Below are 11,547 nucleotides of genomic sequence, written 5' to 3'. Positions count from 1 at the left end.
TAAACTTGCAAACACTGAAAAGCATAAAATGAGAAATAAACAAGACTTTTTAATATCGTATTTAAATGCTGTATATTGCAGTGTGTGAGATGCTTCTGCACTAGCTGTGTTACGTATTGTTTATTTTGTGGGTGGAGTCAGTAGTATAAACTAGGAGCGCAGTGTAATATGTCCTTTTAATTGGAACATGGAACAGTTGCAGCATATGTTTATGTCAATGTGCATGTAAAATAAGTACATGCAGTTTTGTACTGGATTGGCATGTTCAGAAATGATAAGTATTATTGATATTTTCTGCTTTTGCTCTAATTATTATTGGTATTATAAATGATGTTGACAGTAGTTTTAGTTAGTTGATGGCATATCAAGCATTTGTTTCAGGTTGTTAAACATATATGCTCACACTCTTACCAGACGTGTGTTTGGTAGTGCAGATATGCCAAAGATGAAACTGTTAAATACACTGTAAAAATAACTTGTCAGTTCAACCTAAAAAAAAACTTCATGTAGTAACAAGCAATTGAACTAATTTTATTAAACTAAAAAAAATGCACTAATTAAAAGAATTGTTCATTCAAAGTATTTACTTAGGTTGAATAAAACTAATTATTTGACTTGTTACTACAGAAAGTACTTTTTTAGGTCAAACTGGCAAGTTATTTATTACAGTGTAACAAAACTGTCAGTGAAATTTAAGCACACTCATTTTGCGATCAGATTTAACCATATCGCTGTTGTCAGAAGAAAACCTTATGTCTCCAAAATGATAACTTTACAGGAGAAGGAGAAAACATATTTTACTTTTAATGTAAGTCAATAGAACCAGATTTTTTCCCATCATCTTGGGCTGTTTCATTTCAAAAACTGAAAAATGGAGATACGAGGTTTTTGTCCGATAGCAGCGATAAACATCTTTGATGAATAAGGACTAATAACTTTGTGTGTAAAATTGTGTAATAGAAGGCAAGAGAACTCTGAAGCTGTGCACCATTCTGTAGTTGGCGCTATGAAATATTGCTCGTCAATTCAACCTAAAAAATTACTTCATGTCATGTCAAGTAAATTAACTATTATATTCAACCTAAATTAATACTTTGAATGAAAGATTATTTCAATCAGTGTAATTTTTTCAGATCAATAAAACTAGTTCTATTGCTTGTTACTACATGACATATTTTTAAGTTGAACTGATGAACTCATTTTTTGTGTAGATGTTACAAGATGGCTCTAAGTATGTGTTCTCTATGAGAACATTAACCCCTTATATGGCCTGGGCCCACCGGAGATCCCAAAGTTTTATTGCACACTTCTATAATCTAAGAATAGCTCAGTCTGTTTGCATTAAAGTCCCTGTAGTTGTTGAATAACAAGCCTTAGCATGTAATAAGCCTGAGATTTTAAGGGTTTAGAGCCACAGATCACTGCTGTCGCACTGTGTAGTAAACAAAAATCATCCAAATCTGATCAGGTTTTGTTCTGTCTACATTCTCCCCGAGTGTCACTGCATCCTCTGAGCTACAAGGTCCTTTAGCAGCAAAAGTATGAGTAACACTGATATATAAAAACACCAGCTACTCAAACTGCAGCCCAGGGGGACGTCAGACGACATCTTTTCACACTCTAAAGAGTGCTTCTTTTTGTTGTTGTCTATAGAGCAACATGTACTACCACTAAAAAAAGCACTCTTCTATCCTGTGCAGAACACTGCGGGTGTTTAGCATGCACATTTAAGTGGAAAAACAATGCGCTGAAAACTACAAAAGATCATCATACATCAGTCTATATCAAAGATGCCTTTTCTATTTATTCAGTCTATGTGGCAGAAAAGCTAGTTTTGGCTACTTATGGCCTTTTTATTTGTGAGTTCAATAGCAGAGATATTATTTATATTTTGTGTCAATATTTACATGTCGACCAGCCACTTCATTAAGTCCACCTCCCTATATCCACACTCACTGTCCATTTTATCAACTCCACTGACCATATAGGAGCACTTTGTATTTCTCCATTAATCTGAAGAACTATTTCACTATGCAAAGAACCCTTTAATCATGCAAAGGGTTCTTTGAATGTTCATGGCTCTATATAGAACCCTTGAAGAACCATCATTTGTAAGTGAGTGTATAAGTTGCGTTTTTTAGAGATGGGACTTGGGAGTGTTCCAGGTGCTAATTCGTTATCAGTAACATTTTCTCAAGCGCTTTCTCATCATCATGGATACCAGATTACCTCAAAGAGAACACAAGGAACCAGATCTGCTTTTTCACTGTGGGTAAAACCTGAAAGGAACAGCCTGAACTGTTAGCAGTAAAAGAGCTCTAATTTCAAAGTTTCATTGTACTCTCACAAATTTCCAATGCCCATTCACAGGATTCAGTGACTTCCTATATAAGTCTGCTTTGAGTCAGCAAGTTTTGTATTTTGTGCAAGGAAATGCTTCAGAGTGATTGTCTGTGGGTATTGACTGTGCGCTGCAGATAGAGCAGATAGAGATTATGTTGGATTATTGCTTCAGGTGTTGCTATCACCACCCAGAGCTCTTAGCAAAGCAGAAAAAAATCTTCCCGATCCCACTTTTTATAAAATTACAGTTGGCTGCAGGATCTATTTCCCAGGTTTTTTTTTAAGAAACAGAAAGAAATACTCATTTATACCACAAGTGATTCCATTTATTATAATCTAACTGATAAAAACATGTGATTTGTCTTGTGTTTAATGTTACACTAAAGCAACAATCAGAGACCAAAGTTACAGCTAATAAGACTGCCACTGTTGTTTGTTAGCAATCAAGTAATTTAGTGATTTTTAAAGATTAGTCCAGTCTAAAAAGTAAAAAAATGACAAATGACTCATTATTTACTGGATAATATCAAACCACACAGAACTATATAAAAAATAAACTATAAAAACATTATGAGTCTGCTTTAATGTGTGTGAGAGCAAGAGAAGAGTTTAAATATATATATATTTTTACCAACTAAACCCTGTTGAGTCGCTAAGAAAGCCACTTTTAATTTAAACTGTTATTGTTATTACTTTAAATTGAATATTTGTAACAGCCTTGCTGCTGCTCTTTTATGTTCTTTAAGTTATTTTATGTTCTTAAATGCACAAAACAATTTTGCTCTATGTGGCTCTTATGTTCTTAAATGCACAAAACAATTTTGCTCTATGCTCAAGCTTTGCTGACCGCGCCGCTGACCATGCCTGTTTCATAAGCTAATGCAGGAGATAAAAAATGTCCATTCAGACTGACACAGCTGCTGGGCTTTTTGGTTTTTTCACTTACGCAACAACTCAAGCACAATCAAACTGCTCTTTTGTCCAGCGGGCGGCCGCTGATAAGCCCACTGTCTTTACCTCTTGACCAATCCGATGACCTTTACAACCTCAATTACTGTAAAATTCGGTGGACTAGGAAGGGGAGACATGAAGGGTAAAGGTTCGTGCTGGTGCCGTTTGGCTGGAGGCATTTGCCCTTCCAGAAGAAGCTCACAGTGACCTCAGTGCATTCTGACAGGACTGATTTACTGTGGTCAGTGCGTATATATGCTACAGCGTGATGCAGTAGGTTTACGCTGACCACTTTAGCCCAATAAAACATGGTGGGGACGTTGGTAAAGAATTCTGCACTTCATTTCATGATGTCTTTCAAGGTGTTTTTGTGTAAATATGTACAATTGGCTAATTTTCTGTCTGTCTTTGCACCTCCCTGTCTGTCTAATTATCCTCCTATCTGCCTGTCTATGTGTCTGTTCACCTGTGTGTCTAACTATATATCAATCTGCCTTTCAATCTGTCTGTTTATCTACCTGACTGTGTGTGTTTCTGTCTGTCTGCCTATTCACTTGTCTGTCTGTCTATCCATCTGTCTGTCTACCTATCTGTCTATTTATCTACCTGTCTGTATGTCTGTCTATCTGTCTGTCTTTCTATCAATCCATTTGTCTGTCAATCTCTCCAGCACCCCGCGACCCAGAAGGATAAGCGGTTTAGATGACGTGGATGTGTATGCATTTGTCTGTCTGTCTCTTCTATCTATCTATCTATCTATCTATCTATCTATCTATCTATCTATCTACACTATATAACTACATATCAATCTGTCTATCTATCTGTCTTCTTTCTTTCTATCTTTTCTGCCTGTCTTTTTGTCTGTTTGTCTTTCTATCCATCCATTTGTATGTCTGTCTGTTTTTCCATCTATCTGTCTTTCTGTTTTTCTATCTATCTATCTATCTATCTATCTATCTATCTATCTATCTATCTATCTATCTATCTATCTATCTATCTATCTTTTCTACCTGCCTGTCTGTCTGTCTATCTATCTATCTATCTTTTCTGCCTGTCTGTCTGTCCATCAATTTTTTTGTCTCTCTTTTTCTATCTATCTGTCTGTTTGTCTTTCTGCCTGTCTTTCTGTCTGTCCATCTGTCTGTGCTATTTTGTCTGCCTGTATGCCTGTATCTATCTATCTGTCTATCCATCTGTCTGTCTGTCTATCTATCTGTCTATCTATCTATCTATCTATCTATCTATCTATCTATCTATCTATCTATCTATCTGTCTGTCTGTCTATCTGTCTATCTGTCTATTTAATAATAGATGTTTATTTGTTTACAGTCTTGAAGTAATGGCTTAAATGTGGTTTAACTATTTGACTTTAAGACAGTCTGAAGTCAAATGTTTTCCAGATTTAAATAATCAGTGTGTTTTAATTAGTCACTCAGCTTCTCAACTCAAACTTAGCTAATTGGTTCCACATGTTAATGCAGAAGATAAAACATCTATATGCAGAGTGAAAAGTCCTCAATCCTCTTAAATACACTGAAGCATTTAATCCTCTATAGTTTTAACCATACTGTGAGTCATTACAGACATGTTTTATTATTTCCACAAATAATATCTATTAATGAGACACACTATAAAAAGATTTGTTGTTTAAATTTAAAAACATAATCTGACTACTTTACAAGTATGAGCTCACTGAACCTGTATTATTAGTTATTTAAAGGGGAATTTTCCAAAATTGCTGTATAATTCAGTGGTTGAGATGTAAACAGTCATTCAGAGTGGTTTGGATGTAGAGGCTGATAGTCACCATGACTACAACATAAATATATCCATTTTCCTTATTCTCCATTTAATTGTGCAGAAATCTTGATTTTTAGGGCAGATATATTGTTTTTTTAGCTAAAACACCAAATTCTTCTCTTTGGTGCATGTGAAGCTGCAGAGGTGTGAAGCTCAGTTAGTTATTGATGCCTGCAGTGTCTGCTGTAGCCTAAAGGAGGCGATATTGTGCTTCTGTTGTGAATCTCAGATGCTGAGCTGATGTTATCGTGCTAAATTTAGTGTGGAGTCTGGGTGTGAAGCTGCAGGAGGCTGCTGGAGTTCAGGCTGTAGCCGGAGGAGGAGGTGACCGGACTTCACTCGCAAACTCCTCTTTCATCTGCCCCTGCGTTCACTCCTTTAGTTACTCTCTCCTTCTTTTCTTTTACTAGCATCACCCCTGATTTACTGTGGTTTAAACCACATCACTATGTGATACTCTCTCTCTCTCTCTCCCTGGCTTTCTCTCCTTTTTCTTGCCTTTTTCCTGTCTTTCTCTTTTTCTTCCCTTCTTCCCCCCTCTCTCTCTCTCTTTCTCTCTCTCTCTTGCTCTCTCTCGTTCTTACTCTGTGTCTCTCTGGCTTTTTTCCTCTCTCTCTATGTTTCTCTCTTTCTTTTTGCTTTCTCTGTCTCTGTCTCTCTCTCTCTCCTCCTCTGTATCTCTCACTGTTTCTCTTTCTCTCATTTAAACAGAGACAGACAGAGAGCAGAGAGAGCGACAGAGAGGAAAACAAAGAAAGAGGAAGAAGGGAAGAAAAAGAGAGAAAGACAGGAAAAAGGAAGTTAAAAAGAGGAAGACAGAGAGAGAGGAAGAAGGAATGAAAAAAGAGACAGAGAGAGGAAGAAGGAAAGAAAAAGGAGAGAGACAGAGAGAGAGGAAGAAGGAAAGAAAAAAGAGAGAGACAGAGAGAGAGGAAGAAGAAATGAAAAAGAAAGACAGAGAAAGGATGAAGGAAAGACACCAAGAGAGAGAGGGCCTGAAAGAGAGAGAAACTAAGAGAGACAGGGAAAGTGAGAGAAAAAGAGGGAGAGAGAGAGCAGGAAAGAGCAAGAGAGAGAGAAGTAAGAGAGAAGAAGATAGAGAGTGAAGGAGAGGATAAGAGAAAAAAAGTAAAAAGTGAGAGACAAATGAGACAGGAGAGAGAGGGGATATAAGGGAGAAAGATAGGAATAGGGAAAGAGAGATGGGGAGAAAGAGACAAAGAAAAAGAGAGGGACGAGGAAGAGATGGAGAGAGAGAAAGAAAGAACAGAAAGACAACAAAGGGAGAAAGACAAAAAGATAGCAAAAGATTTAGGGACAGAGAGATAGACAGAAAAAGAGGGAGAGAGACATAGAGAGAGAGAAGAGGAAGGGGAGAAACAGAAATAAAGACAGAGAGAGAAGAGATTGGGGAGACAAGAGGAAGAGAGAGAGAGAGAAGAGGAAGAGAAAGAGATGGAGAGAGAGAAAGAAGAGGAGAGGAATAAAGATATAAAGAGAGAAGAGGAAAGGAAAGAAGGAGAGACAGAAGAGGAACAGAAAGAAATAGAGTGATAGAGAAATAAATAGACAAGAAAGACAACAAAAGGAGAGACAGAAAGAGAGAGAAATAGGGACAGAGACAAAGGGAGAGAGAAAAGGAAGAGAGAGACAGCGATAGAGAGATGGTGCAAGAGAGAGATAAGAGGAAGGGAGAGAGACAGATAGAGAGATGGTGGAAGAGAGAGATAAGAGGAAGGGAGAGAGACAGAGAGATAGAGAGATGGTGGGAAATAGGTAGACAGAGAGAGAGAGAAGAGGAAGAGAGATAGAGAGAGGAGAGAGAGAGAGAGAGAGAGAGAGAAGAGGAAGAGAGAGAGACAGAGAGAAAGAGAGATAGAAGGGAGACAGAGAGAAGAGGAAGAGAGAGACAGAGAGAAAGAGATATGGCAGGAGAAAGAGAGAGAAAGAGAGAGATAGAGATAGAGAGACAGAGAGAGAGAGAGAGAAGAGCATCAGAAGTGTTCACAATCAGTAAAATATGTCATAGCAGGAAATGAAAACATTGATTGGATTATGGTTTAGGATGTTTGACGTCAAACGGTGAGTAAACAGAAGTGGTGGGAGGAGGGGGTCCGGGGGGCTTTGGTCACACAAGGTTTGGCTAGGAATGCAGATCAATAAGTGTATGTGTGCTTTTGTGTTCTGTACGTGCAAATACACAGGAATCAGATGAAGAAGAGAGCAGAAGATGGCAGATTTCACTGCTTTCCTTCAGTTCTCCTTCCACTCATTGATTAGAATCAGTAAGAAGCTCCAGAGATGTTTCCTCACACATACTTCCTTTATCTCCAGCGGAGACAGTTATGACCTCTGAAGTCGTCTCATCATTCTGTAGGTGCCGTCATGCCCATGTTGGCAACAAAATTGTTTTTCAAAAAAGTCATTGTCCGCACCAGCAGCATGTTTGAAAATCTCTCTCATTCTTATGAGAACACAAATATGAGCGTGCCAGCTCAGTAGAAGACAACAATACCAGATCTGGTTTATGAGGAGACTGGTCTCTTCTTATTTCCCCCGTTATATCAAGAACATGACTGCAAAACAGAAGAGGGTGCCCGCAAGGGAGTTCTCAACGAATTTGGGGGTGGGGGGGGGGTGTTGGGAGTGGGTGAATGGAGCTCAATGGCTAAAAACGAAAAGTTAAAATAGTTTCTAATCACTCACCCACAATTTCCTTTAATTTTAGAAAGCAGAAGGATGTATTTCACTAAATAGCAAAGAAAAGTAACCTGTATGTTTCCATTTTTCTACAGCAAGCAGGTTTTGGGCAGTAGGATGCTAACATTACTGCTATTGAGTGCTGATTGGTTAGTGAGTGGACCAGCTCATTGACTGTTTGCTCATTGACTCACTGATGTCATGAACGTACATGAGGCGCCGTTTTAAACTCCTATAACTCGAGTTCAAAAGCTCTTAAAAATATAACAGTGGTGTGTTTTCTGCTATTCAGTGTTCAGGAAATTAATAAAACATTAAAACATTAAAAATGTTTAAGCAGTTATAAACTATGATTTTACTTAAATGCCCCATCTTAACCCATTCATCTTGGACTCACTCGTGAGCGCCATCTAGCACTTAAGATACCCGGAAGACATTACAGAGTGGTAATTCTCCTCTCTACAAGTTCTCTGACATGACCTCATTAGATTTTTCATCTAATGTCTCAAGAAGAACATTATGAGCATGCGCACTGCATTAAATATAAAGTGGCCATGAAGCTAAAGCAGAGATTTTCTAAGAAAATGGCAGTCAGTATTTCACACAGATTAGAAGTCTGGTTCCTGCCAGAAAATAAAAGCTTTAAAAAACAAAAGATAGCTACCACTTGTCGTGGGGGTGTTTCTGTTGCCATGGCTCCGCCCACTCAGCCTTGATCAGGCAAAGAAGCTAAATTAAGTTCACCTAATTTGAGTAGAGAAGTATTTTTTGATTTATGATAAACAAGTCCCCTGTGATGGACTGGCTACCTGTCCAGGGTGGATCCTACCTTCCGCCCAATGACCATTGGGATAGGCTCCAACTTCCCCCGCGACCCAGAAGGATAAGTGGCTTAGAAAATGTGTGTGTGTGCGTGTGTGTGCGTGTGTGTGTGTGTGTGTGTGTGTGTGTGTGTGTGTGATAGTGGGATACATTTTCTTGATAAAATTACTTAAAACAGGTAAAACATGTCTAGAAGCTAGTCATATATCTATAAGCTAGATAATCATACAATAAAAGCACAACTATCTCAAAATAAGAAATATTAGATAGATCGACTAGAATGAAGATAATTTCACTTGACAAGATACTATTTTTTGCAGTGCAGTCATATCATATATAGTCATAAGATGACAGCATGATGTCAGCGTTTTCAAAAAGCTGGAAACTGAAAAATTAAGTTTTCTAAAAGCTCAGTTTTTAACACCTGAGTCTGAGCAGTTTTTCTGTTTCCCTTTATGGGAAAAACAAATAAATAGCCCTGTGGAAAAAAACAACATTCCAAACTCGATATAGAATCTTATGAATTATGAAAAAAATAATCATCAGATTAGTCGACTACCAAATTAATCATTACTTACAGCCCTACTTTGTATCCTCCAGCCTGTTTTTGTTACTGCACCCTTTAAGGCTGATCTATGTGAATCAGCTCTGTTCTGATTGGCTCTTGTGCCTAGTTTAAGAAGCAGCCCAGACTGAAACACTCTGTGTGAATGGGCGGTGCTAAAGTGCCATGTATGCAAAAATATGTAAATTGGTTTTAATGACATCACAAAAACAATGAGTTTTTGCCAGCAATGCTTTTGCAGCTTATAGCACATTAAACACTATAATTTAAGAAATGTGAAGAAGGCTCAGTTTTCAGTGCTATGGGTCCTTTAATAGGATTTTTTAATACAAAGTCATTACCAGTGAGCCATGATTGGCATAATGTTTGATGACTTGGCAAGGTTATAGCCAAGTCCTCAAGTTTAAGATGTTTTTAATTAAAAAATCATAAACTAAAAAAAGTGGGCTTATTGTTGATTCCAGCTGTGTTAATAGGGCCGTGAAAACAAAACCCATGGGCACGCGCCATAACATATTAAAGTAGTAATTAGCGCTGATCATAACAGTGGGAAGTTGTGTGCAAACTAACTTTAGGGGGTTAGTTGGTGGGTTAATTACAATTAGACACTGTGTCCTTTAAACATGCATGGCATTTTGCGTTGAAGTGCACACCCAGCACTTGTAATTAACATTGCTGTCTCACTGTTGCTGCTTTTTTGTCCTTTTCTCTGAGAAAGATCATTGAGGATAGCTGGTTATCATAATATTTTCTTCGCGGTCTGTCCTTATTGACAGTAAGACAGCATACTGTGCAGGTAGGATAAATAAGAGAAACATTATTATATGTGTTTGTAGCATATGAGCTCTGTACTGCAGGGGACTCTAATAAACAGAGCTGAACTGAAGAGTGGACGCTGTGGAGGAAATGTGCTTGATAGCACGCTGGTTGTAATTTGTTCTAAACATTAGGTGTGATATTTCTTCCACTTTATGATTATCTTGATTAAGTTCAGCAGCATTACAAATTTGTCTGTTTGTGTTCAACACCTAAACAGTTTCATTTGCTGTGCGCGACAGAATCATGTGTTTTATTTCGTTCCTGCTGGCAGCCAGAGGCTGAGTAAAGCCTGCGCACAGGCTATAATCTAATACCAATAAAGTCATTCTGGGATATGCTGTGTGATGCAAACAGTAATATAAATAGGCCTGTTTTTCTCACATGGATCCTCCCTGTTATTTCTTGCACTGACACACAACTAGGCCAGCCAGTAGGCTTTGGTGATTTGAAATGATCATCGCAATGTCCACAGACCAAATCAGCAGACAATGATCTGCAACACGTTTTAAGCCAAACATACTCCAATATACTCCAAACATCACAAAGAACTATATGAAAGTTGTTTAAAGAGTACTTCAAAAAAGATGTCTGAGCATTGTGAGAAAGCTGGGTTTATGCAGAGGACCAATCATGTTCAGGAGGAGGTCTCGAAACAAACAGCACAGTTAATAGGACCAATCACAGTCAGGGGGAGGTCTCAGAATGAATGATGCAGTGATCAGGAGGAGGTCTCAGAGTTAACGATGCAGGGATTAGGACCAATCACAGTCGTCTCAGAATGAATGATGCAGTGATCAGGAGGAGGTCTCAGAGTTAACGATGCAGGGATTAGGACCAATCACAGTCAGGGGGAGGTCTCAGAATGAATTATGCAGTGATTAGGACCAATCACAGTCAGGGGGAGGTCTCAGAATGAATTATGCAGTGATTAGGAATAATCATAGTCAGGGGGAGGTCTCGGAATGAATAATGCAGTGATTAGGACCAATCACAGTCAGGGGGAGGTCTCAGAACGAACGATGCAGTGATTAGGACCAATCACAGTCAGGGGGAGGTCTCAGAACGAACGATGCAGTGATTAGGGGGAGGTCTCAGAATAAATGATGCAGTGATTAAGGGAAGGTCTCAGAAGGAACAAAGCAGTGATTAGAGAGACGTCTCAGAGTAAATGATGCAGTGATTAGGACCAATCACAGTCGGAGGAGATCTCAGAATGAACGATGTAGTGATTAGGACCAATCACAGTCAGACGGAGGGCTCAGAACAAATGATGCAGTGACTAAGGGGAGGTCTCAGAACGAATGATGCAGTGCTTAGGGGTGGTCTCAGAACAAACGATGCAGTGATTAGGGGGAGGTCTCAGAGTGAATGATGCAGTGCTTAGGGGTGGTCTCAGAACAAACGATGCAGTGATTATGGGGAGGTCTCAGAGTGAATGATGCAGTGATTAGTAGGAGGTCTCAAAATGAACGATGCAGTGATTAGGGGGAGGTCTCAGAACGAACGATGCAGTGATTAGAGGGAGGTCTCAGAGTGAATGATGCCGT

Source organism: Colossoma macropomum, unplaced genomic scaffold (genome assembly GCF_904425465.1).
Source record: "Colossoma macropomum unplaced genomic scaffold, Colossoma_macropomum, whole genome shotgun sequence".
Classification (NCBI taxonomy): Eukaryota; Metazoa; Chordata; class Actinopteri; order Characiformes; family Serrasalmidae; genus Colossoma; species Colossoma macropomum.
Note: the sequence above shows the minus strand (reverse complement) of the source record.